The following is an 18,936-nucleotide window of genomic DNA, read 5'->3' as shown; positions in this document are numbered from 1 at the left end:
ATACGGCACACAACTTTCAACAAAATCAAAAAAGTGCAGTCTCCCGACTTTAATCAAGAAATGTGGCAGGGTTTAGACATTAGTTTTAACAGCACAACACAAAAATAACATGTAAAATTGGTTGGAAAAGTGCAATCATAACCAAACAAAAACATACCGACCTCTGAGGCAAATTAGAAACGGAAAGTCCTGTATCGAATGGCAAATTCAAAATCTCAAACACGCATCAATTTAAACTTCATTGTCTTAGCAGGTATAAGCAAGTAACACTAATTTAAAATAGTCTTATCATTGAAAAGTTTGAAAAAATACACATTCTAACTGCAAATTCAAAATGCTTTATATAGAGTAAGGGCTCCATGGCTTGAACTATAAATTTAAAGCTTATAATTTACGGGAACAATTTGACTTATATTTGACTGTAGGGTTGAACTATGATATCATCGTTGAAATGTCGAAAATAATAAATGACATCGAATGACAAACGAAATGGTGAAGATATGTGCAAGGTACCGTACCTAGAGCGACAGGTTTACTACAATGTAAGTATGATCTATATCAAGCTGTTTATACAAAAGTACGTTTTAGTTTTACATGATTTGTAATGTAAAAAAAACCCACATTTTACTTATCTGAGATGGTGATCTAGGAGACCCCTTATGGGGGAGTCCAAGTAATCACATAATCACTATTTCTTTAAACAAGATAATATAATTATAAATAATACAGTCCTAGATTATCAAATAATCATGAAATATTTGGTACGGTAGTCAAATAATCACTTTAAAAACTGCCATAATCGAAAACCACTTTTCAAAGATTGACTGTTTCTGTCCCCTCTTGGCCTGACAGTCAGTGGGACCCCCATTATGAAAATTTATGAATTCGGCAAATGAATGAGCCTGTTACAGTATTATCGTCCTTAACACTAGGTTTGAATTAAAAAAAAATCAATCATCAATCTAACAAACTCTATACTCTCCCGAAACAAAAACCCAACAAAAAAAACAACAACAAAAAAAACCAAAAAAAACCCCAACGAACAAATGAACGAACAAACGGAAATACCACATACTTGTAATGAAAAATAAGATAATAACTCTTGATGAGTAAATATAAATATGTTTTGTTTATTATGCAATAAGTTTCCATAGGGACTCCATCAAAAAATAAACTAAATTATAAAAATATCAATTTGTTTGACGATATAACTCTTGAACGGTAAACGATCCTTGTACCCTTCAAAATTCAAACCGACCTGTACTTAATTATATTGATTCTGTCAACAATATAAAATTTAAGAAATGCTTAAATTGTCACCAGGAAAAAAAATTAATCTCAATTTTGTAAAGATAATTAAGGTAGATCATATTAAGGTAGATGGGGTGTCTAAATTATAATCCATAGAATTTTTTAATAATTTGCCAAAATGTAGTTTGAATTATATCATGTTTTATAAAAAAAAATGATAAAAAGAATGGGTCTCCGGGCTTATTTACACGCTACATGGTGTTCAAAATTGACAAATTTTGTATAGATTATGCATGGGAACCCAATTTTCTGCAATAAAGCGTAATCTACACCATAGAATTTTGAGATAACATATTAGAAGATGGCATTAATAGTATGCTTTCAGTTAAGAAAAAGAAACAATGGGGTCACCGTGCCTGTTTTCTTGCTACATTATAAAATAGGTAAATTCCTAACTCATTCGATGGTAAAAGTACCTTAATCTGAATTATCTGCCCTTGCATTTTAATTGCCTACCCTTATGTAATAAAGTAGGGGAAAAAATGATCAGAAGTGGAAGTTCTTTCACATGTATTACCTACTACTCTAAACATTTGCGCATTCTATTAAAGGTTTAGACCTTGTTTTCTGGTATTTCCAAATCCAAGATGGAGGAAGACACCCTATCTACCTTAAGTATTATATTACCTCAGATAGAATTTTCTTATAATTTGTCAAATGAAGATTTTACTATGTTTTTTTCAAAAATATAATAAAAAGTATGGTGTTAATTTTCAACCTACAAGTCGTGCGAAAATGTCCATATTTGCATAGACTGTTCATGAAAAAACCCCGCATTTTTAGCATAAAAAGAAATCTATTGATTAGAATTTTTAAATAAAAGATGAGAAGATAGGTTTTATCAAATATGCTTTAGGAAAAACAAAAGAAAAACTCGTGTCAGCGAACCTTTTTTTTTTTTGCTACAAGTAAAAAATAAGAATATCCGTATCAGTCATGTATATGTTTTTACTAAAAGAGTTATCTCCTCTCAAATTACTAATATTTTGAAAACTAATTTGGTATTTGTTCTTGAAAACATTTTGGATCATACAATAAATCACTTATTTTTATTTATATAGATAAACAGTCTAACCTATAAATTGCAACTCTGCCTCAAAATTTGCACTTTTAGGCAAAGAACTAGACCGATTGTGTACTGCGATTGTTTCATCCAAGATACAAAAACGTTAAAATTGAACTCCACCTTTATTTTATGGTTCACAAATGCGTTTGAATTATTTTATTTATATTTATTGTAAAATAGTTATGTATTATCAACCTGTAAAAGAATAGAAAATAAAGAATTCAACTTGTTTCAGTAAACAAGGGAAATAACTCTTGATCATTTAATATTATAACCATCAAATTAAACTTGACCGGTGTTCAGAATTTCAGTGCAGAAGAAAACCAAAACTAAAAGCGAGAGATAGCATTAATTTAACTATTAATAAGAAAACATACATTTACATAATTATATATATATGTTTTAGATTTGTCGTAAACAAATTAAAAATAGATTTTGTCAACTGTAAACCATTACAAAGTCATCATGTAGTCAATTACATTTTTTATGCTTACAAACAATTAATAAGTTTTTTTTCATATGACGTAATGATTATCAATATGAGCTTACGCCACATTAAGAAGGTTGTCTGAGTCTATATAGATGTCTGTGGTAAACTGGTTACACAAACAACAGAAATGTTTCTACAGATTCAGTTTGTGGTAAAATTGGTTACACAATGTCACAAACAAGAGAATATGCGTCTTTTTTTTAGATTTTTGTGGTAAAACTTGTTACACAAACAAGGAAAGAATTAATTATTTATGATTTATTTTTGCTTTATTTTTGAATTCCAGATTTAGTAACGGTCGGTGTCATAACATTGGCAGACACCCATTCCATGGATTAAAAACTAAAATTCAAATACACCGCATGTACTATCAATTCGTTTTGTGTTCGCACCGGCCGACAAAGCAGCCAAATAAAAGTCGGTGGTTTGACGTAAGTACTACACGGAAGTACTACACGGAAGTACTTTAAAATACAATTATACATTTAGCTACATTCAAGGCCGTATGTTCCACAGAGAGTCTTATAGTAAATAATCATGTCACTATCACAGCTCAGCTCAAGGCCTTCTCGGAACATCTGAAAGTCAATCACTTTGTATTGGTTACATAAACTACACAAAAAACTGTGAATATCGTTTCATCTCGGCCTCTAGTAAGTGTTGTACTACTAATCTTTCGGTGCTTTTAAAAATGACTTATCGTTAATTTTTGTAATAAAACAATCGAAAACAGTAGAATAAACCCTTTTTGGAGTGTAAACCCTTTTTGGATGTTTTAGATGAATTACGTGCATTTGATGGTCCTTTCAATTCGATTGACAGTTATGACTTTTCCACTCTTTTTACTACACTTCCACACAATCTTATCAAACAAAAGTTTTCCCATCTGATTAAATGGTCTTATGATATAAAATCTAGTTACACATTTGTTTGCTGTAACTCATATAAAACTTTTTTGTCGAATGAGAAAGGTAAATATGCTATATACTGGAAGTGTGATGAGATGATTAAAGCATTAAATTTTCTCCGTGACAACATTTATGTAATAAAGTTTATCGACAGATTGTAGGTACTCACATGAGCACCAATTGCACCCTTTTAATAGCAGACTTGTTCAGCTTCTGTTATGAATCACAGTTTACGGCTAAACTCAGTAAAGACCCAAATCCGATTTAATTGATGAATTCAACAACACTTACTTTTACAATGATGATATTTTTCGTTAAATAATCAAGTCTCTAACTTAAAGCTGAAATTTACCCAAAGAAAATTACTTAAGAAAATTTAAAAATCAACAGCAATAACTGTTCTCTCTTAGATTTAGTTATTTCAGTATTAAACCAGAACAAAAATGTACGACAAAAGGGAGGATTTCTCTTTCCTTATTGTAAATTTTCCATTTATTTGGTTGCGATGTTCCTTTGGTACCGTCTTAAAGTGTTTATATATCCAAACTCGTTCACTATGCATGGGTCTATAGTGAAACTCTGGATTTTAATGAGCGTAATCTATGTAATTGATCAGTCAGGGATTTCGTTACCAACCATTACTTAAAACCTTTACTAGATTATTTCCTAGATACAAAGATTTGGTCTGCAAAGTTGGCTGTACCAAAAAACTTATTTCGAACGGAAAAGCAACTCATAAATTTCATAGTGATGTTGTAAACCGAGCACGTGAATTGAGATAGAATCCTGTTTAATTTTTATGTCTTTTAAATAAACTTATGCTAAGAGGCTACTTTTTTAACACTGTAATTTAATCATTATGAATATTGTTTTTATTGTCTTAAACATTGATTTTACGTACTTTCCAGTCGATACTTATAGTTTGGAATTGCAAGAATTTATGTTTTTCTTCGACTGTTAATAACATCACTAAATCCATTGAATGTTTGATGTGAACTGATAAATATTTTAGTGTTAGATACGTTTTTTCTTTTCTTCATTGGGTAGTATTGGCTTTGAACTAGCTGTCAGTAACTGTGAGTACTCTCAGAGATCTGTACTAAGTGTCTTTTAGGTTTTGGGATATTAAAGTACCCGTCCACATCCACGTGCACTTTGTGTTTTTGTTTGATGTTATTCTATTTGTATCCATCTAATGAATTTAGCTGATTTTTATAGTTTGTTCTTATGTTGAACTGTTCAACCAGTGGCCCAGGTTAAGTGCTCACAAACATGTCTATCTCCACAACATTCTTTATGTACATATCAGGAGCATCAGTGTTTGTCATTGTCTCATATCTTTCACATTTGTTTTTCGTAGACTGTTATAAATTATAGGCAGATAATGTTACCACCAAGAATCCATGGTTCTATAACTTCCTAACCTGAACATGCAATCATTCAAGACGTTTTAGATTAAACTCTAAGGAAAGCAATAATCAACGTCACCAACAAAGCTCAAGTTTTTACGGTCAATAAAAGTTTATATGAATGAATCCTTTTGACTGCATACATTTCACAGTTGTATAGAGGGTTGTTGGTTACAAGAAAGCTACTAAATAAAGAGTTCCAAATGATGAAATTGAGGTCACCCCCTTGATAATTTTACACACTTTATCACGAGATGGTTGACCATTATTAAATATCTGTTTCAAAGATAAAGACGGATATGTTTCAGTTGTAGTAACCACAACCCTGTCTTTCTCCTCGAATGTGACCTATCGAGTTAGACTGATCACCTGAGTATTATTACCTTCACGATCAACACGCTGAATATGGAGCAAGATCTGCTTGCCCTCCTATAGCACTTGAAATAACCCCGATTTTTGGTGGGGGTCGTGTTGCGCAGTCTATGCTTTTCTTTGTTGTAGACAGTTTTTCTTGCTCGTTTTTCACTTTTTGTCATTGTATTATCAGTTGGTTTTCAACTTCAGAGTTTGACTATCGCTTAAGTATCTGTTTTGTAACTTCTGCCTTCTGATGCATCTATTATGAGGTTTTTTTAGTATACATTTACGTACTTAATTTCTTTGAACATGACAGATTATCTTATGAAGTAGAATCCACAATATGATATTTATGATTTATTAGACAAGTTCAATGTCAAGAATAAATTAAGTTTTATTTGTTAACATATAGATATGTAAAAATTGTTATTTATTTTCCTTTTATGACGAATTTGGTCATATAAGGTCACGTATTGGCACAATTAAAAAATACATTAAAAAACCCAACCTACCGATAATTAATATATTTAAAAAAAATATCTTCAGAATTTTTTTTTACTCATACCCAAGAACAAAATGTTACACAATATGTTTATTTTATTTTATACAAAATGAATATTATTATTTTGAAATAGTAAGATTCATAACAGGAAGGCGGAAGTGTCCATATAAATTGGATAATTGTGGTGAAATTCGAACAAAGGTAAACATACAACGTCATTTCAGTATGTTCGGTACACATATGTAAATATACACAATTTTTATAAACATAAGAAGATCAAATCAATCAAGAATATTTTTCTTGAATTAAAAACTATTCTAATTTAAAAAATTAGCAATTACTAGAAATTGAACGTCCTTTTTCTTATCCCTATTACAGCTATCAACAAGATAATTTAGTTTTCAAGATGACTTTGAAAAGAACGGCTGCACGCAAAGACATTTGTGTTTAAAGAAAACATATAAATATAAAAAAGAAGATGTGGTATGATTGCCAATGAGACAACTATCCACAAAAGACCAAAATGACACAGACATTAACAACTATAGATCACCGTACGGCCTTCAACAATGAGCAAGACTCATACCGCATAGTCAGCTATAAAAGGCCCCGATAAGACAATTTAAAACAATTCAAACGAGAAAACTATCGGCCTTATTTATGTAAAAAAAAATGAACGAAAAACAAATATGTGACACATAAACAAACGACAACCACTGAATTAGAAGCTCCTGACTTAGGACAGGCACATACATAAATAATGTGGCGGGGTTAAACATGTTAGTGGGATCCCAACCCTCCCCCTAACCTGGGACAGTGGTATAACAGTACAACATAAGAACGATATATATAAAGCACATTTCAATCATCTCACTCTGAATTTTGTCTTGAAGGGTATTCGAGCGTCACTGATGAGTCTTTTGTAGACGAAACGCGCGTATGGTGCAAATACAATTAACAATTCAATCCTGGTATTTGTGATGAGTTTAAAATTTAAAAATATATCTATATTGGTCTGTCGATATCCTTAATTTAACAAACATACCAATCAAATCACGAGTTGATCAAAACCTGTTATTTCATATTCAATCTTTTGGGGGAAAAATGACCATTCGTTTTGAACGCTTATATCTTACAACAGTGAAAGAAAAGTATCAACTCGTTTCCAAGTTTATAAATTGTAATAAATGCAAAAAAATACGAAAACGTTGCTGAACACATTATTTAACGCGTTACATCATTATTAAAGCGATGATTCGTTTGGTGGAAGTATGGAATAATGTTGTTAACGAATACTATGATATATTCACGTTTTTTTAAGTAACGTGGTTTCCTAAACATCCCACACGACGAGGAGGATATAAAGATATTACATTTCGTCTTTCTCCCATGATTATACATTCTCTTGAACAAACCAGATTTTATATATCAGTAAAGTATGTATCTTTCAACCTATCATCCTTTCAATGGGCAGCATTTTGTGTAATAACAGAATCTTAGTCAGTAGACTATTTGCATTGTGTATTTAGTATTAAAAAAGTGTCCCTTATTTGAGTAACAAAATTTATGGAATTATTCTGCGATGTTTTAACGTATGAGATTATTAATAAATTCCTTTCATCGGAGAGGCAAGTCAATCGGCAATGCTCGGGGGATTCCACTACTCTCCTTTTAATCTTAGATGCAGGTACAGAATCGGCCGAGTTGTGACGAATGATAGGCAAGTATTTCATTTTACTTTTTAGGTAACAATTAATACTGACTGTATCATGTTTATGTATGAATCTTTCTTCACAGCACTTTGCGGTTCAACTTATCTATACACCCTGCATTTTAAACATTTAAGTTGATGTGTTCCTAATGATGCTAAGAACTTCGGACCCACGGAATTAGTTAATGTTGTCATTTAATAAGGAATTGCTTTTTTCAACGTCTACACAATTGTGAATACTATTAATGTCATAGCACAGCAAAGTTAAACTGTTAATGTACTAGTTTTTTTCTCGATTAAAGTAGAACACAGCTCCCATAACTCAAACATGAAAACTTGTAATCAGCATATCTAAGTCACATAACTTATCTCTTAAACCTTGACATAGTTTATCCTAACCTCTAGTCTTTTGACCTGAATGGCTTTGTCAAAAGCCTTTTGTTTTCTAATTTTTGTTATGGTTCGTCTTATTGAAATATGCAGCATATCTTGTTTTTTTTTGTGTGAATGGGTTTTGATATGAGTTGGCATTGCTCGACAAGTGACGTTTGAAGGCTGAATTTCTTCTTTTTTTGCTTTTTTCTTGTGTGTCCGTTCATGTTGTAGTTTGCATAATCTATTTTGTGTATCATTTTCTAATGGTCAAACATTTGTTTTTATCTTCCAATTACTTTTGAATATACACCGATACGTAAGCAATAAATAAGTAGATGCCATTATAAGTTGGTATTTACTGAGGGGTTAAATTATAGAAAAAAAACTCAAATCACGTGTACTGATGTTTTTCCAATCGCATTAAAACCATCACTAAACTTTCAAGATTATGTTTCTGAAACTTGGGTTTAGATTTGATAAATTAAGGTTCATTGAAGGGTTATATGAAGCATAACTTAGCAGTGGAAAGTGCAAAAGCAAGATTGAAAATTCCACGGAATAAAAGAGGAAACGATTCGAAAGAGAAAATTTACGGCCTAATCAGTATAAATCAGGCCGTAGGTATTCTCCTGATAAACTTATCGATCCTTTGAACTAACTTTTTCTAAAGGTTACCAACTCAACACTGTTATTAGATCTTCAAAAACTGTTTTATTGGTATTGATATTGACTTTGTTATCAGTAAATTAAAAACAAACTTAATGTAATTGTTTTATACACATGGATCTACAATCTGTCGGTACCTGCATCTTGGAAGTGCACAAGGTCATGTTTTTTCTCTGACTGTTTATGACGTTTTAACACTTAAGGAAGCACAATACAAAGATTGTTTTACTTCCAATCACTAACCTTTAAAATGCTGTAAATTTCTTATGAATGCATAGAAAATAATAAAAGAAGTAACTATAGATAGATAAAAGATTAATCTTTTAAATGGTTGCAATATTTTTAGTATGCAATCATTATGTAATCAATTATTATGTAATTAGTGTCAAAATCTGGGTCAGTTCATTTGAATGAATTTAGCTCGATCATCTATTTATTAAGGTTCATGTGGACCCTATGGCTAAAACGGCCGTATTTTCACCTCACAATTTAATCTGAGTACAGGCAAACCTGTGCATTTTGAGAAGTTTTAAGGCATAGCATGCCCTAGATAAATAGAATTCAAATTCATTGTATGATTTAAAAAATTCATAACTTAACTGAAATTTAACGTACACTATTTTTCGTCCCTGCAGAAGATGATAAAATTAACAAACAGTTGAGTTTACCCTCATATGGTTCACTCAGGTACACAGTTTAAATAACCAATTATTGTCAGGTATCTATTGTCCATCTCATGTCCATGTCAAACAAAACAGCTCACTTCAATAATTACCTGTGGGGAAGTTCTCAAACCTGTTTCCCAACTTAGTTTATTTTGGCACCTCCTGGAGGAATGAAAAAAAGTGCACGGCCAAATCTTGGTAAGTTTTTATTTTTCTAAAACACAAAACATATTTGAAATTTATTTATCTAGGGCATGCTATGCCTGAATTTTTTTTACAGATGCACAGGTTTGTCTGTACTCAGAGTAAATTTTGAGGTGAATATACGGCCATTTTAGCCATAGGGTCCACATGAACCTTAACTATACAGAAAATTTGTACGGAATCTTAACTAACACATCATGGGCTTCAAAAGTGTGTCTCAAATTGTCCTTATGGTATTCCATTCTCTCATAAATCTCTAATTAGTGTAAACATCCTAACCATATAAAAAAAGATAATGTTGATTAGGTGTAAAATTTGTTCTATACATTCTATCTGAAATATGAGACACTCTTTTGTAGATAATGGCCATAGGAACAACATATATTAAAATCAACCCTTTTGGGATACCTATGCAGAAGCTTATTTCATTTGAAAGTGGAAATTTGGTAAAACATATTTTAGTTAACATTATATTTGGTTACATAATTGTTGCATAATAATACCATTGCATTAATTTGAAAGAGTTATCTGTTAGCTATCCAAAACTACCACTTTTATAGATTTTCAAGCATTTTAAAGAAAGTTACAGCATTTTAAAACTTGGGAGTTGGAGTTAAAATATTTGTATTGTGCTACCTTAATCTAAATTAGATGCATGATTTATTTCATGAGTTGTTTTAGCTTTGAACTAGCTGTCAGTAGCTGCGAGTACTCTCATGTCTGTAGTGTAATTTTGTTGTTGGGATGTACAACTATACAGCCACGTTCACTTTGTGTTTTTGTTTGATGTATCTCTATGTGTATCCTTCTGATGAGTTAATTAAGCCTTTTTCAACTGATTTTTATAGTTTGTTCTGATATTGTACTGTTACATCACTGTCCAAGATAAGGGGGAGTTTGGTTCCCTGTTTACATGTTTAACACCACCACATTCTGAATGTAAATGCCTGTTCCAAGTCAGGAACCTATAGTTCAGTAGTTGTTATTGGTTGCTGTGTTACGTATTTGTGTTTTGTTAATTTGTTTGTTAATTTAGCCGTTATTGTCCTCGTTTAAATTAATTTATATTTGGCATTTCAGGGCCTTTGATAGGCGAGTTTGTGGTACAGACATATATATTTGTTGAAGGCCGTGCGGTGATCTATAGTTGGTCATTTTGTGTCATTTGGTCCCTTGTGAAGAGGTTTTCTCATTGACAATCATACCAAATCTTCTTTTTTTCCCATACAAAGCAACTAACTAGTCAATTATGTACAGAGAACCTGACTCTGTGGTCTTCGTGGTTGTTTTGACTCTAGACTAGGTTGTAAATGTAAAAGGTGTTTGTGAAAGTACTATGGACGGAATACAGTTTTTCATGCTGGCTAAAACACTTGATGTAGATCATGAAGTTTTATTCTGGGACCATTTATAATGAAAACAGTTGAAATGATAGATACAGAACACTTACGCCGATGAATATAAATCCTTGATATAGCAATTTTACTGAATTCAATTCGTACATTTTCACATATACATATATAAAAACACCCTACCGGAAAAGGTGTTTGAAACTGTTTCTGTATAATAAATGTATGTCAATGTGTACATGTTATTGAGATAAACGCTAGTTTCAATCAAAGCTTACACTATGTTTATAGCAAACTATTTCAAGAAATTTTGTAATTCGGAATATCTGGATCATATTCAAGTTTTTACATTTTCTCTTTCTGTAACATTAAATTTTGGTATGTGTTTACAATGTGAATAATCCACAAAGAGGAATGGTTATAAAAGTGTGGTCACCTCTGAACTTCTTCAGTTCCGACAGTAAAACACTTGCTAAAATTGGACTTTGCAGAATGAGCATTTTAATCGATACAGCATTGCTGATGTAACCAATAAGTTCATTCAGAACAACATTTGCGTTGCTCTTCTTTTTGTTTGTATTGGCTTTGAATAAGCTTCAGTAACTGTCTCATATCAAAGTTTTGTGTCTAATGTTTTTGTTTGCTTTTTTCATTTGTGCTCTGTATCGATATGATGAGTGCAGACCTTTTAAACTGGTTTTTGTCGAACTTCAGTGTTTCTGTTGTTTTTGTTGTTTTCCTCATCAAAAAGGTGATATTTCCCCCTCAATTTTAGTTTGTAACCCGGATTTGTTTTCTATCAATCGATGGAGGACTTTCGAACAGCGGTATGCTACTGTTGTCTTAATTTATTACTTGTGTTACGTTGGACTGTTACACTTCTGTTATAGGTTAGTCGGAATATTTGTGTGCCTCGGCACACATGTTTAATTCCGCCACAATCTGTAGGGTAGGTGCATTTTAAACTAAGGAGCCTGTAATTCACTGGTTTTCTTAAGTTTTTGTTTATTTTGTTTATTTTGTACAATTTGTTTTTGGTTTGTGCTGTTACACCACTGTACCAGGGTTCAAGGAGACCTTTGCAATCACAAAAATGTATAATTACGCCACATTTTTATATGTGTCTGTCACAAGTCATCATATCAAATTGTTTTCATTTTTGTTTTTCGTTATTTTGTTTTGTACACGAACCAGACTTTTAGTTTTCTTGTTTTTAGCACGTTACTTTGTAATGTAGGGGCCTTTTGCAGGTCACTTTGCGGTAAGCTTTTGACAATTTTGCTTGCCGTGCGATGACCTTCATTGCCAAATTCTACAGCAATGGTTTACAGGTAGCAATCATATTACATCTGATCATATTTATCGTCGCTGGGCTTTTAAAATGTTGTAAATTACAAATTTTTCAAGAAAAAATATCTCACAAACAGGCTTTGAAAATTTTGGCAAAATGCAAGCTTTCAAAATGTCGTATGTATACTTGAACATTTTTGTAAATAGCAGTGAAATGAAAACTTGATATTTCTGCATTATTCAAGAACTTAAATTATTTTCACAGAAATAAAGAAATGTACAATTACTTTTTTTTCTCAAAGCCATTCTACAATGATTTTTAAGTTTTCATACAACATTTTGGAAGCAAACTTTACAAACAACTGACATTTGCAATTTTGTAATATGTCTTATTTCACACATTTTGATTGGTGTAACTGTATGCTATTTTGTAAAAGTATGTTTAGCCAAAAAAGTCATATACGACATTTTATTAGAAGCCCAGCGACGTAATATCATATCCGCTGGTAGTATGACAGCTTGCTTCACTCAAAGCACGATTTAGAACCTTTTCAAAAACCCGCTGAGTGTGACTTGGGTGGCCTTGAGCAAGGCAAATATTTGCTCATATTTTACTAACCAATATTTTCTAGATGCAATATTAATATGCCGCCCTTCATACTGTTTCCCCACATTGTATGAATGTAAATTTGTTCTTGTTTTGAATGTGCACAACGTAAATTGCCGTTAAATTTGACCCAAACATATCAAGTCATGTTCCGGTTTGCTACCAAAACAAATACTTATTTCTACCATTCAAAATACACAAATACAATCAGATAAATTGCAATCAGTTATTTAAAAAACGGATATTTCCTATGCAACACTGCATTGTCAATCAAATGTTGAACATGTTATGATATGGTAATTGATCAAGCGAGTGCCCGATGTACAATGTTTATATCGTATATCATTCTATAGTTAGGAGGTGTACACCATATAGTTGTTGTTTTCTGTCTTTAGATTAGTATTTGTATGGTAACAGTAGTATACCGCTGTTCGAAAGTCAGAAATCGAATTAAGAAAAAGTGCAACAAAAAGCAAACGATAATGTAAAACACCTAGAAAAAAACCCTTTTAAAATAGTGTACACTATACAAAATATGTCATTTTTTATTTATATAAATGTTGACCTCGGAAATTAACATTACTCATGTAAATTTATTGACATAAACTGAATAGATAATTTTACAAACCTACATAATCGACAAAATTAACAGCCGAAATAAATATATCAAGGACATTCTAATGACATATTGTACTTGACAAAAAAGTCCCAAATTTTATGACAAAGTCACAGTTAAGTATTTAGCAACCAACAGTTATTCCTTAATTCTGTTAAACTACAATCATTCATACAACAGCCACAAACAAGTCTTTCTGTGGCATTTAATTTGTCTTGTAAAACACCTGAAATGAAAATGACATAATTCAAACATGTCCGGGAACTTTTAATAGAGGAAATTTATCAGTGCAACATACAGATAAAATATATATTATGTTAGGTGACACAATTAGTACATGATATCTGTTTCTCATTGTTGTTTAAATAATATAGAAACACAAGAGCATTAGAAATAAAATATATTTTATATCAAAGAGGTCTTAGGTTTCTTATTTTAATTTTTAGACAACTTTTCTGAAAACATTTAAGCAAATTTAGGAATCTGATGTTCAATAGTTGTCGTTTGTTGATGTGGTTTTTAAGTGTTTCTCGTTCCTTGTTTATAATATAGATTATACCGTTGGTTTTCCCGTTTGAATGTTTTTTCACTTGTCATTTTTGGGGTCCTTTATAGTTTGCTGTTCGGTTTGAGTCGAGGCTCCGTGTTGAAGACCGTAATTTGACCTGTAATGGTTAACTTTTATAAATTGTGACTTTGATTGAGAGTTGACTCATTGGCACTCATACAACATCTTCATATATCTATTATATTTCTAGGTTCTGCCAAAGAATGACTTAAAAGATCACCAACGTCACATAAAATCTTAATATACAATCTTTCATCCTTTGATAAACTATATTCTACTATATAAATGAGATTTCCAATAAGAAAATGCAGACAACCTTATAATTTGTATCTATCTTTAGAATATTGTCTCATGCAATAATGTATGAATACTTATACCATTTTAGTAAATGCAATGAAATATAAAAAATAAAAACACCATATGTTTATCATTCTTTCAAATACTTAAATTGAACAAAGAAATCTATAAATGAATTAAGAAAACCTTTCATGATTTGAAGAAAAAACCAAGAAAACTTTGAGAAAAAAAGCCCCGATAGATATGTAGATTGCAAAGTGTTACATTTATAAATGTATATAAGCATTATTTAAATCTTTTTCTTGGAAAAAATATAATAACTAAAATACCACACTCCGATGAAAATTCAAAACAGAAAGTCCAACGCCAAATGGCAAAAACCTAAGCTTAAACATAGCAAACGAATGTATAACAACTGTCATATATCCGACTTGGTACACTCGTTGAAATTTATTTGAAGCATCAGGGATTTATCAGGAATATTTCCAATTTAAACTCTTAAAAGTCTCGCTGTAATTGGGACAACTTTTCGGTTTTCGATCCTTTTCAACTTTATACTTGGCATTTAAACTTTTCCATTGAAGCGCAATTAGCCAGTGTCTTGTTGCAGAAACGCGTTCCGAAATTATAAGCCTGATAACTTTGTTGCGATTCAAGTTATAATGTCTATGAAACCTTACCAGTAATATGTAATTCTGCTTTTGGAGAAGCTAAACTGCATATCATCTCCAAGATGCTACGAATTTCCGAATGGCAGTCCTTAAACATTGACAATGAAATGATTTCACCATTTCCACACTGAATTCGTCCAAAAGATTTTTGAGAAAAAGTAATAATTATAAACAAATAATAACAAGAATACACGAAACTCATTATTATAAAAGGCAAATGAGATTACAAACAAGATAAACTGTATGACAGAAATAGACACACCCCACTTATTTTTCTTAATTTTGATAGGCCAAAGATATATTTTACCTAGGAATACACAAGGAAATATATATTAAATAAGAAAGTTTAATTTTAGACAAAATAGAATGTGAATTGACAATATATTTAGAATAATCTTCAAAAATGTTGATTTTATTATATGCATTAAAACAGAATTTGCACTTGACAAATTTATCAAAAAGATGATGAAAATCTAGACTTATCTATACATTTTTGCGTACCATGATATACAAATAAGACCAGCCCATAACCATTAGAAAAATGTATTTATTCTTACATACTTTTGATTTTTCAACCCTATATGCTAGTATTGCCTATGTAAATTTTAAAATTGTTTGTATGCGCATTGAACGATAAATTTGTGTGACGTATAAAATTTTCTGACGTCAGACACACAAATCAATGAATGTGTTTGTAGATAGATGTTTTTTGTGTTCTGTTAAATTGTTTCTTTAAAATTGTTATACGATGATGACTGATGTACCCATATTTTGACAATTTTATTTATTGTGTCTGTTTAGTTAACGCATCAATGTAAATATAACGGAATTTGAGGAGACTGTCATCAAAGTGAGAGGGTTAGCGCTATAAAACCAGGTTTAATCCACCATTTTTACATTTGAAAATGCCTGTACCAAGTCAGGAATATGAAAGTTCTTGTCCATACGTTTTCGATGCGTTTTGTTATTTGATTTTGCCATGTGATTATGGACTTTCCGAATTGATTTTCCTCTATGTTCAGTATTTTTGTGATTTTCCTTTTTGGTTAGTTGTGACTTGTGGTCCTACTTGTTTAACTACAGTAAAGTGAACATGATTGAAACCCAAAAGTTGTATAATTGACAACAAACAGTAAAAAATAACAGCAAAACGTCTTGTTTATAAAGAAATTAATTGGGAACATTATATCGTTTTCAAAAAAATCTAGTTTGTTAGAGTGCATGTATAATTAGGGGGATTTTGTAGTTTGTTACTTCATTCAACTCTGTATCAAAATGTAAATGTAACCATACAGTAATGTCTCTACAAAGTCACGAACAAAGCATTAATCATTAATGTGTTCTTTTAATATATTTGTTCCGAAGGTTGTCAAGAAATATCAAGTGCGCTTACACTTTAAAACAATTGCTTTCTTTTTTAAAATACCTCTATAAAAAGTTCATCGATACATCGATAACTTCTGTAAAATCTAGCTGTGCGCATCGCGAAAAAATACCACAAAATATACAAGTATAGTGACAATCCGTATAGTGACAATCCAAAATTTAATTCGAATGCATTTATTAGACATAGTACCAGGAAATAACAGATTTCAAACTTGTTGTCTGAGTTGTAAATTGACGAAACACATCTTATTTCTCAATTATAAATTTCCAAGATTATTATTATAATGAAAAATATAATTGTACTTTCTATGAAAAAAACTTGAATTAAATATGAGTGGAAATTGGTTCATTTTCTTAGAAAAGAAATTAAAATAATGGTACAGACAGAATTTGATATTAAATTCTAATTGCCATTCAAATAATAATTATAAACAATTTTTCTCGTAACACGTTTATTATATTTAGGAGTCAAACGTAATACTATATTCCAATGCATATCTGAATCACTTTACATATATCTGTAATTTTATATCATTACGCAACAAGTGCACTATTTTTTTGTATAAAAATGAAGTTGCGGTTTCGAATGAACTTAAGAACACTTTGTGGGTTATGAGAAATGTTTACAGCTATAATGATGTATGTTTGATAACTTTAGGGTCACACATGTCTAGATTTGACAAATAGAAGGTCATTAAACCAAATCACGTCTTATCTTGTCCACAGTATTCATTTTTATTAACATTGTACGTACAAGCGAGAAAAAAACAGTTTACTATCTCGGAAACAAGGAAGTAGTTCCATGTCCTGCAGTTTGACTAATCTGAATGGTTATACTAAAATGTCCGTCCTTGATTGTTTGGTGGAGATTCGTGCTATTTTAATGGGGAAACATATTTATTTTTTGAGGTTTTCAGAAAAATTACTCGATCTGATTTCGTAATCAAAACAAAGTATTGGTACATACAGGTTGAAAATTGTAAATTATGTCGGAGTGGTTTAATAAAAACTTTACAGGTAATTCCCGTTGGGAAAGAAAACGATTGATGAAAATTCTACATCAACATAGATGTTTTAGTTGGATTCATTTTATATTTTTGTGTATACACTTTTGTATTCCTTGGTTAGTCTTTTTGTCTTATTTTGGCCTTGGCGTTGCCTTTCTTTTTTATTCTTATGTTTTTTTTTATGGCACAAATATATTATCGTACAATGTTTGATGTTTGACAGGATCAATAAATATAACGTGCACACAATGTGTGCCTAAATATATAGCCATCCATATAAATTGATCTTATAATTTCATCTGATTAGGTGCCATCTGAAAATTTAATCAATTATACTGTTACGTGAAATTTGTTTTACAGATTTTTTAATAACACTTCAAGCGATTTTAAGATGCCGTTCTAAGTGAATATAAACTAAATAAAAGCTAGAAAAATCCTTAGTTTTTCGAAAATTCAAAGTTTTGTAACAGGAAATTTATTAGAATGACCACATTATTGATATTCATGTCAACACCGAAGTGTTGACTACTGGGCTGGTGATACCCTCGGGGAGATGTGATATGAGTTCCAATGAGACAACTCTCCATCTTTGTTTGTCAATGTCTTTTTGTCATTTTTTTTCTTTTCGTCTATGATTGGCTATGTGCTATTTGAACTTAATGTTATTGCAGTTAATTTATGGCACTGTTCTTAAAAACATATTGTGAAGGTAGGTTTATTTTTCATGTGGAGCAATTCTCTAGGGCATTACCTTTTACGCAGCACCGGATGAGAATCGTTATGCTAAGACTATAGATTTCTATATACTAGTAGTGTTTTGAGGACTTGCTTTTCGTTGTCTTTTGTATTTTTCTATGGCGTTTTCCGTTTCTCATGACTTGTGAATTTTAAATGTCCCCTCGGTACCTTCGGCTATTTAAATAAAAGGAAACGCATTAATAAGAAAAAATGTTTTAATAGAAATTAATCACAAATTTGTAACTAAACATTTACTTTAAATTGTTGTTTGTTATGGGATTTGATGTCTTGTAGGTTAATGTATGCACACATACTAATGAATTCATGTTGACAACAACAAATGTGATGGTTACAGCTATTCGCAACTGACAGATATAAGTCCTATGCCAAATAAAAATTATGTAAAGATGTAAAAGAGGGACGAAAGATACCAAAGGGACAGTCAAACTCATAATATACGTTCAAAAATTACATTTTCATATTTAACAAGTGATCAATGACAAAAAAAACAACCGATAAAATCATTGAAATTTTAAAAATGTTATCATTATGAAGTTCAAGAGTTGTTTACAATTTTAAAAGTAAACCAAAACCAAACCTATGTTCCCTATACATATATGTCACATTTTATCAATAACAACAAAACGAAACTATATTTAGGTTTTCAAAAGAAAAAAGACCCAAGAAGCTTCTTCTTACAAAATACTGCTGGTATTGTTTTTCCCATCTGTGTAATCTTAGTT

General features: G+C 31.1%; 1 long non-coding RNA gene across 1 annotated transcript; it reads right to left on the bottom strand.

The window, feature by feature from the left end:
* Positions 1–13,441: 13,441 nt before the first annotated feature.
* LOC139492410 (uncharacterized) lies at positions 13,442–15,290 on the bottom strand. Its single transcript, XR_011656823.1, has 2 exons — positions 15,072–15,290; positions 13,442–13,752 (listed from the first exon to the last, which is right to left on the bottom strand). It is a non-coding gene; the product is annotated as an uncharacterized lncRNA (long non-coding RNA).
* Between the last annotated feature and the right edge of the window lie 3,646 nt (positions 15,291–18,936).

Source organism: Mytilus edulis, chromosome 10 (assembly GCF_963676685.1).
Source record: "Mytilus edulis chromosome 10, xbMytEdul2.2, whole genome shotgun sequence".
In the NCBI taxonomy this organism is placed as follows: Eukaryota; Metazoa; Mollusca; class Bivalvia; order Mytilida; family Mytilidae; genus Mytilus; species Mytilus edulis.
The sequence above is the reverse complement of the archived record's forward strand: the minus strand, read 5'-3'. Positions and strand labels throughout refer to the sequence as shown.